Below are 8,672 nucleotides of genomic sequence, written 5' to 3' on the forward strand. Positions count from 1 at the left end.
ATATCCATTTTTGTCGAAATCGACATTTTAATGCAGTTCAATTTCTTTTATCGAACTCTACCGAAATCATTTATAAAAACAATATATTTTTATCTAGGAACAGAGATATTTTTTTAAAAAACCCGAATACGCCATGTTAAGTTACAATTACTCCGTGGTTTTTTCCCGAATGTCCAACTATTCGTACCTGAATATCCAAGTTAATTTCGGTCGAAATATATCTCTGGCTGAGTGTTTATTTCCCGAATATGACTTTAGCCAATCAAACCGCGCTCACGCCGTGCATCTCGCTCCCACATTCACGCTGTCTAGCTCTAAAACAATCACGCCCACTTTCATATTTTTCCGCCGTCTGGAGACTTCTTTCAAATTTCGTCGTATTGATATTGTTTTTAACGTTACTATTGTTTTAATAGTGAATTCATCAAATTTGAAGAGATCATTCATAGCTGATACATCACCAGTTCGCCCTGAACTTACAATAGAGTTGTGGAAGTGAGTATTTCAACCTAAATAACTGCATTTTGTTTTGATAAATGACACAAAATCCCAACGGTTATATGAATTCTACAGTATGACCCGGCAACTACTATGACGTAAAAAATAATTATTATTTCAAATTAATATTAATCAAACATTGTTTGTCTTTATTTTACTTTTAATCTAGGTATTTCTATGAAAATAAAGGAGATGCTATTATTTATTTTTGAATGCGCTGATAATTAATATTTTAATTTAATATGTATGTTAGTAACTATTTATTTGGTGGATATTATATACTTAGGATATTGGTACCTACCTAATATTAGCAGCCAATGGTAATTAATTTATACATGCTATTATTTTGTGTTGTTGTTCCTTACAATAGTAAATAAATATAATGTTTATTTGGTGGTTTGTAATAAGTTTAATTGTCAATTATAGAAATATATATATATATATATATATATATAATAATATACAGATATATATAAATAGATTTTTTTTTTTTTTTGGAAAAAGTATTAATATAAAATTGTTAGCAAGTACGAGTAAGTACCATCATAAAATATTAGAGAAATGATCGTGACGTCGGTTAGTAATTGAAGTAGTAGATACCTTATAATATATTTTCTCAGAAGTGATTTAAAAAAAATATGTAAGTATGTTCAATTATTAGAATGGTACATTCTTAAATCTTGTGAAATATTCGTTCAATAAAAAAATAGTTAATTACTTAAAAACTATTTTATTACTTAATCCGAAAAAAAACCGAAAAAAGCGATTGCCGCGTGTTATTATTACATACGAACTTGGATAATTACGATCATTAAGTATTTAAATAGTAGAGGTAATTATTATCAATTATCGTGTAAATAAATATAACATTTGAGGCGCGTACTTTTTGACCACTCAGTAATCTGTGGGCCGTGCAGCAATACGCTACGGTCTTAAATCCCGAACGTCCATGTTTTGTCCCGAATATCCATTATTCTGAGAGAGCGCTAAAAATTTCCCGAATATCCACAGTGAGTACTTGTAAATAAAACGCATTTTCTGTGCATTTAATGATTTATACCAGTATATTATTCTTGGAATCTATTCTTAGATAATACAGTATAGAAAGAATGATTGTAACATCTACTGATATTAAAATATACGACAGTGAAATTTGTTTTTCGTCTCCTGTAAAATTGACATTTGGTCTATTCGGGAAACAAATCCTATAGCGACGAGTTGTACCAATAGCAGTAGATTCGATGAAAAAATCATATTTTCTTACTAAAATTGGTAGCACTTCTAATAACGTCATGCCATAAACAATATAAACCATCACGATATACACGATACAAGATTATAAACCAAGGCGTCAAAGAAGGCAACAATAGCGGTCTTTACACACACATTCTTTACCGCATGTTCAGGAGCGTCCGCGCCGGAACTCGGTATTGAGCGCGTAATATTACACGTGTCAGATATTGTCTGCTGCTACAATTTACATGTCAACTAGGTATATCCTGCGCGATAGCGCAACGTTTTGCGCATGTTTTGAGGAGCATGCGCCGGGATTGAGCGTCTAAGTGCTCGGCCGTAGTGATTTGGCGGGCGCGGCGTGGCGCGGCGGCGTCTTGCAAAACTCAAACGTATAACCGTGTGTATTATGTCCCAAAAAAGACACTCTCTACGAACATTTTACACACGGTTATATGTTTGAGTTTCGCAAGACGCCGCCGCGCCGCCCCCGCGCGACCACTACGTTCTTGCACTTAAGGCATATCGCGCGTTCATTACGGCGTGATCGTGGAAGTCGTTGGAGCGTACAACAATTCAACAGTTTTAGCATGGTTATAGTAAGAGTGTGTATGAGTGTGTTATTTTGAAACACTGCATTTTGACATTTAGCTCAAACACAGTTTCATAAACAAACCATTATTGAGATAAAACAATTCAATCAAATCCTTCCGCACGCAACATAACCAAAATATAACGCGTGAACAAGTTTAGCTTTATTTTTATACAAGAAGGCATCTGTATATACTTAATTTGTACATTATATGGATATACAAAGAAGAGATATTATACTAGCTGAGCTTATGCAGGCGCAAGTATAGGTAAGTTTAAATAAAAACAAAAAACGAAAAGTCTGGGTTAAAGACTATAGACGGTGTTTTAGTCACCTACCCTTAATTCGTTAAAACTATCCCGATGATTTTAAAAATTATTTAAGAATGAACAGCAGGTAGTTCATTTGATTACAGATTCAGCCTCATTGTCCCCGATCTCCTAATCCATATTTGACATGTTTGCCGTTGGAAGCTCTTGTTCCTTCATAAAGAGCAGCAGATCGTAATACCACAATGATGGGTCATATACCTACTTCATCACTTCCGCTACCGCTACGTCGACTTTCCTCTACTTTTTTAAGCTCTTTCCGAAAAGAACCCCTAAGGCTTTGAATTTTTTTTACTACAAAGTCTCTATTAGCTTTGGGAAATCCTCTCTCTTTGAAGAAATTAATTATTTTAGTATACGCCACATCGCGTAAATTTCTATTTTAATATGCCGCCGATTTGATTCTCCACAAACGAAGGAATATTTTATACATGTCCATAAGGTCCGTAATAAATTGGCGAGAGAAATTGCAAACGTCCATTTATGATGAACGTAGTAAAACGATTTGACGTACGGCACACGTGAAAGATTAAACGTGGTAAAATGTGTTAAAAACGACTTGACGTACGGCACGCGTGAAAGATTGGACGCGACTAACCTCACTCTTTCGGCTGTTCGCTACGCGACTTTAGACACATGATCATTCCCGTGCGACATCGCGCACACGAGGCTTTCACACAGATAAGATTGTGTGTGTGCAGGCCGCTAATGAAAGGAGTTTTACCTACCATTAAAACTCTTATTATTCTTGTTGACTCTAAAGTCCCTTGAGATGTTGATACTATTTTTTGCCTGTGTTGGCCCTTTTTACCCCTTTTTCTTCTTGATTAATTATCTCTCTGGTTCCTCATCTTGTTTAGCAGGCTGGCAGGAAAGATTCACAGGGCAACCTACAATCACTTCCTCACCACAGACGCAGCCGATTCAGGCTGGGGAACGCAGTTAAACGAGTACCACCTATCAGGTACATGGACACAAGGCCAATTCACGTGGCACTCCAAAAGTAAAGAGCTGTATGCAGTACTCTCAGCCATACAACTCCGGGAGCAAATGCTCAGGGGATCAGAATTACTCCTACAAACCGACAACAAAACAGTGATGGCCTACATCAACAACGAAGGGGGCACAAAGTCCACAACCCTACCAAGTCTTTGCCGACAGATTCTGGAAATCATCAACCAGGCCAGTATATCATTGACTGCACAATACCTTACAGGTAAATACAACTGCGTGGCAGACTATCACAAATCGCAGGCCTGGGGCTCTATGTTAGAACTTGCGAGTGCAAGCTTCCCGGTCGAGATGACGTCATATGACATCATTATGACGTACTACCGGAGTGATAATAGCATTCGAGAAAATAGCGACGAGATGACGTAATTGTGTCGTCACGCTCGAGGCATGCCGACCGCGCACAGAATAACCATAGAAAATATTATTATCATACACCTATATGTGTATGGTGACAATGAATAGCGCCGCTGTCTGACCACTCGCTATTTTCTCGAATGCTATTATCACTCCGGTAGTACGTCATAATGATGTCATATGACGTCATCTCGACCGGGAAGCTTGCACTCGCAAGTTCTAACATAGAGCCCGGTGTATCATAATAAAATTTTCTATGGTTATTCTGTGCGCGGTCGGCATGCCTCGAGCGTGACGTCACAATTACGTCATCTCGTCTGGTGCCACACGAGACGAGAGTTAGGAAATCGCGGTGCTGGCGCCAATTACCTCTCTACAGGATGTCATCTATGGGGTAATTTTCTAACCAATTTAGGGAGGCGACTGCTGATTGAGTACTGCCTGATGATTCGGAGGCTACCTTTAAAACATTTTACCAGAGACCGATAGACACACAGATTTCTACAGCGGGGGAAGGAAATATTTTGACCTCTCTGTTCAGCCCGGTGCTAGGTCTAAAAGCAAGGAATATATTATACCTAATTCTCTTGTTAGGTTTCATCCACCCTATCTTACAGGATCTATCTTGGTTTACCAGGTGATAACAAACAGATATCTCAAGGGACTTCAGAGTCAATAGCGAATAATAAAAGGAGTTTTACCTACCATTAAAACTCTTATTATTCTTGTTGACTCTGAAGTCCAGAGAACACCTACCTGCTTTCCTTGAGACATATCAAATTTAATAAGCAGAGACAAGCGATGCCACAAACAGAAGCGTCAGTCCTGCCAGCCTGCTAAACAAGATGAGGAACCAGAGAGATAATTAATCAAGAAGAAAAAGGGGTAAAAAGGGCCAACACAGGCAAAAAATAGTATCAACATCTCAAGGAACTTTAGGACTAAGGGCGGAGCCACGGAATGCTGGAATGACGCAAGGAGACTGATGAGTGACAGGGATTCTTGGAAGCGCCGAGTGGTGTCCATAATATGTTTCAACTAAGTGGCGGACAAGACATTTATAACAAAATACATCGAATTTGTAAAAAAAAAAACTTCGCTATAACCTTTCTAGTAAAGCAACCAGCAGCCCGGTAAGTAGGTACTACTACCTATGAGAGAAAATATGGCGTTTTGTGGTAGTACCTAGGTATCTAGTGAAGAATGTTAGTTTAGAAAAACTATTTTTTCTCCCATGAATAATATTTGGGAGATTTTCAAAAATTGCTTTATTTTTTAGTCTTTTCCAAATTATTTACTTGTATTAAAACAACAAAAAAATCAATAGTACATAATTCTTGTTAAAATTATCAATTTAAAAGTCTGAAAGGCATTAAAGAATCGCTTGTACTCAAAACATGACATCGACATTAGGTACTTCTTTTACCAAAAGTCCAGAAATATAATATTATTATTTATTTACAACATTGAAGTAAATAATGCTATTTCGGTTAACCTATAATATTCATGTACAATACATAATAATTACAAGATAAAAAGAACTTTTTATATACTTACAACGTTTTTAAATTTTCTGTTAAATAATCATATAAACTTGACTTGGCTAGCTTGAAACGATCAAAAAAATTTGTACTTGATAGAAATGAGTCGTATAGTTCCTATATACGAGTACGATAAGTGCACTTTTGGTCAAAATTGAGATAATGATGACATTTTTTTCTACCGCCAGTGCTCCACAATTTGGTTCAGTTGATTAGTTCCTAAAAACTATAAATTCATATGAAAAGAGAGTTTCAAAATCACGATGAATTCCTATCGGCGATAAATCCACGGTACGGTTGGTTCCTAAGGCCGATAAATCCATGCGACCTTGTAGACAGCCAATTAGCATTTATTTTGCTAAAATCAACATGGCCGTTGTAGCAGTTCGCGTTATCAAAAGTGTCTCAAGTTTTTAGTAGAAATACAACGAAATAATGTTTGATCTTAGCCAGAATGTTGCTAAAGTGGAAGGAAATACATCAAGGAAACGATTCATCAATTAGGAATTATGGAAAAAGAACGTGGATCATCGGGAAAGGTATTTAAAATAAGACTATTTTGCATTAAATGTTGGCAAATACTGGGTGATTGAGAATTTCTCTCGAATTAAACAATTGTTTTTATTTTAGTTATTTCCGTACTTATTTGTAATTGTTCTACCTGCACAAAATAAAATCTGTGTGAATGTAAACTTCCCTCGTTTCGAATAATGGTTTTTTAATACGATTTTTTTATAACATTTTTTTCTGTTAAAAATTACTCGGAATACATTTATTTAAAAAAAAAATATTGTGATTACATTCTTGATAGTAAAAAAGTGTCAAAATTATACATATTAGGTACATCGTGTAAAAGTACATGTTGTTTTTTCATGGTATGCTTGATCCAGTGCAAGGGCCTAATGAGTTGGGCGAATGGCTAACAACCATTCCTCGAAAAAAAGGGTCTCTTAATATAACCTTCACACCGTGGAGGTTCCTATGCTCTGCTTAGGAGCGAAGACGGTAATTACATTTGTGTATCGTTTTCTACTATCACTTACCTAAAAAATCTTTTTAAGTTACCTAACCATGCTATATTTTTTTGATTTTATTTCACTAATCATTTGTCTATTTGATAAAGAGAAGACAAAACTGATGTTCGATTCGTTCTAATGTATTAGGTTTTATGATAATAAATAAATTTAAAAAAAATACGATTTTTATTTTACTGACGAAAATTCCCAGATCACCAATGAATGAAATCATTATAACAAATTATTTTTGTATTTATTGAAATAATAATTCTTTTTTATTTACCCTATACTTGTCAACCACTCATCGTTAGCGTTGAGAAACAAAGACCGATAAGTCACACCTACTGGGTTCCTAAATACGATAAATTTGACAGTTAGTTCCAAATACCGATAAATCCATCACTGTTTTGTCAATTTCTCCTTTACTGCTATGAAAATGGTAAAAGAGGATAAGTTTTGATGAAATTGAGTTTTCATATTTCGACGCTTGTTCCCTATTACATTTCAAACGCTGTCAACCGAAGGCTGTCCATGAATGAAAGGTAAAAGAGGATAATTTTTGATAAAATTGAGTTTTCATATTTCGACGCTTGTTCCCTATTACCTTTCAAACGCTGTCAACCGCAGGCTGTCCATGAATGAAAGGTAAAAGAGGATAAGTTTTGATAAAATTGAGTTTTCATATTTTGACGCTTGTTCCCTATTACCTTTCAAACGCTGTCAACCGCAGGCTGTCCATGAATGAAAGGTAAAAGAAGATAAGTTTTGATAAAATTGAGTTATCATTCCACACAAGTATATTTCGCATATCTAAAATTTTTTTAATACTGTAATAAATATACATAAATAATTACTTACTTCGCATGCTTGTACGTTGGTTCTGTTTCGACATCTCCACAATCATTACCTCTTCAAAACATTGTTTATATGCAAATATGAACCGATAGCAAGTGTTTACTTAAGTCAAATTGACATCTTACGCCAAACTAAAAATTACGAAATTTCCATAAACTAAACTTTATGTCGGTGTCATAAAGACGAAACGCCGCTTACGCCGAACTGTCCTTAATCAATCGGCATTAATGTCAGTCACACAGGCGTAAAAAGGTGTTCGCCTATAATGAAACTAAAATTCCATATTGATTTGTAGATACGCCGAGTAATGTCTGGCAAACCGCTATACGTACGAGTTTCATCTTTGTACATATAATAGAACTACGTTCTAGCAAGACAATGCAATATTTAACTCAAACCAGCCATTTTGTAATTTCGCCCTTATGATCCTAGAACCCCGATTTAATGTCAACGACACACATACTCTTGCGCAGCCCTTATGAATGAGAGCTTGGCGCATGGAACTCAGAAATAGTAAAAGTTCTATGGCTTGGCGTAATAAGGAAATTTGTTTAGAGTCAATAAATCGGCGAACTATATTTCTGTAGACGATAAGAATGCCAAAACTATATCCGTATTCTTTTCAGTGACGAAGGGTGGACGTAGGTTGTGCATATCGGGTATACATAGTGCATACTAAATTTTGTCAGTCAAACATAACATAAGTTTTCATTGAACTCTAAATTGCAATGTTTACTAAGTTTAACTAAGATTTTAAAATTCAATTAAATCCTACTGATCTAAGCGATATAATACTAAAAAAATATTCGACTATTAGCTGCTGTCTTTCTAATAATTTTTTAATTACCACCTTTAAAATGCACGTTAATTACATCGATCGGCCGCCTGGTCATTACGCGCCAGGTGCGTCTTCAGCGTCCAAAGTATTAATAGGATGTATTCTTAATTCAACGAAAATAAATAAATACGATTGTAAACGAGTGCACCATTTTCGTCGGGTCGCGCATAGCACACCTGAACTATAATGGTTTGGAGAAGGCAGGGCTTAATTGAAATTTAAAAACTAACAGCACCATCTGCCTGTATTCTTAGTTCAACGAAAACAAATAATTATGACTGACAAAAAGTATAGTGCGCACTATTTATGTTGCATCTCAACAGCCTACCTCCACTCCTCGCCACTGCCATTAGACACAGAGATCCATAATTTAAGCTATTATTAAAAAAAACTTCATCACTT

The sequence above is a fragment of the Rhyacophila brunnea genome, unplaced genomic scaffold, assembly GCF_057557595.1.
Source record: "Rhyacophila brunnea isolate RB1 unplaced genomic scaffold, BYU_Rbru_1.0 scaffold_11, whole genome shotgun sequence".
NCBI classification, from domain to species: domain Eukaryota; kingdom Metazoa; phylum Arthropoda; class Insecta; order Trichoptera; family Rhyacophilidae; genus Rhyacophila; species Rhyacophila brunnea.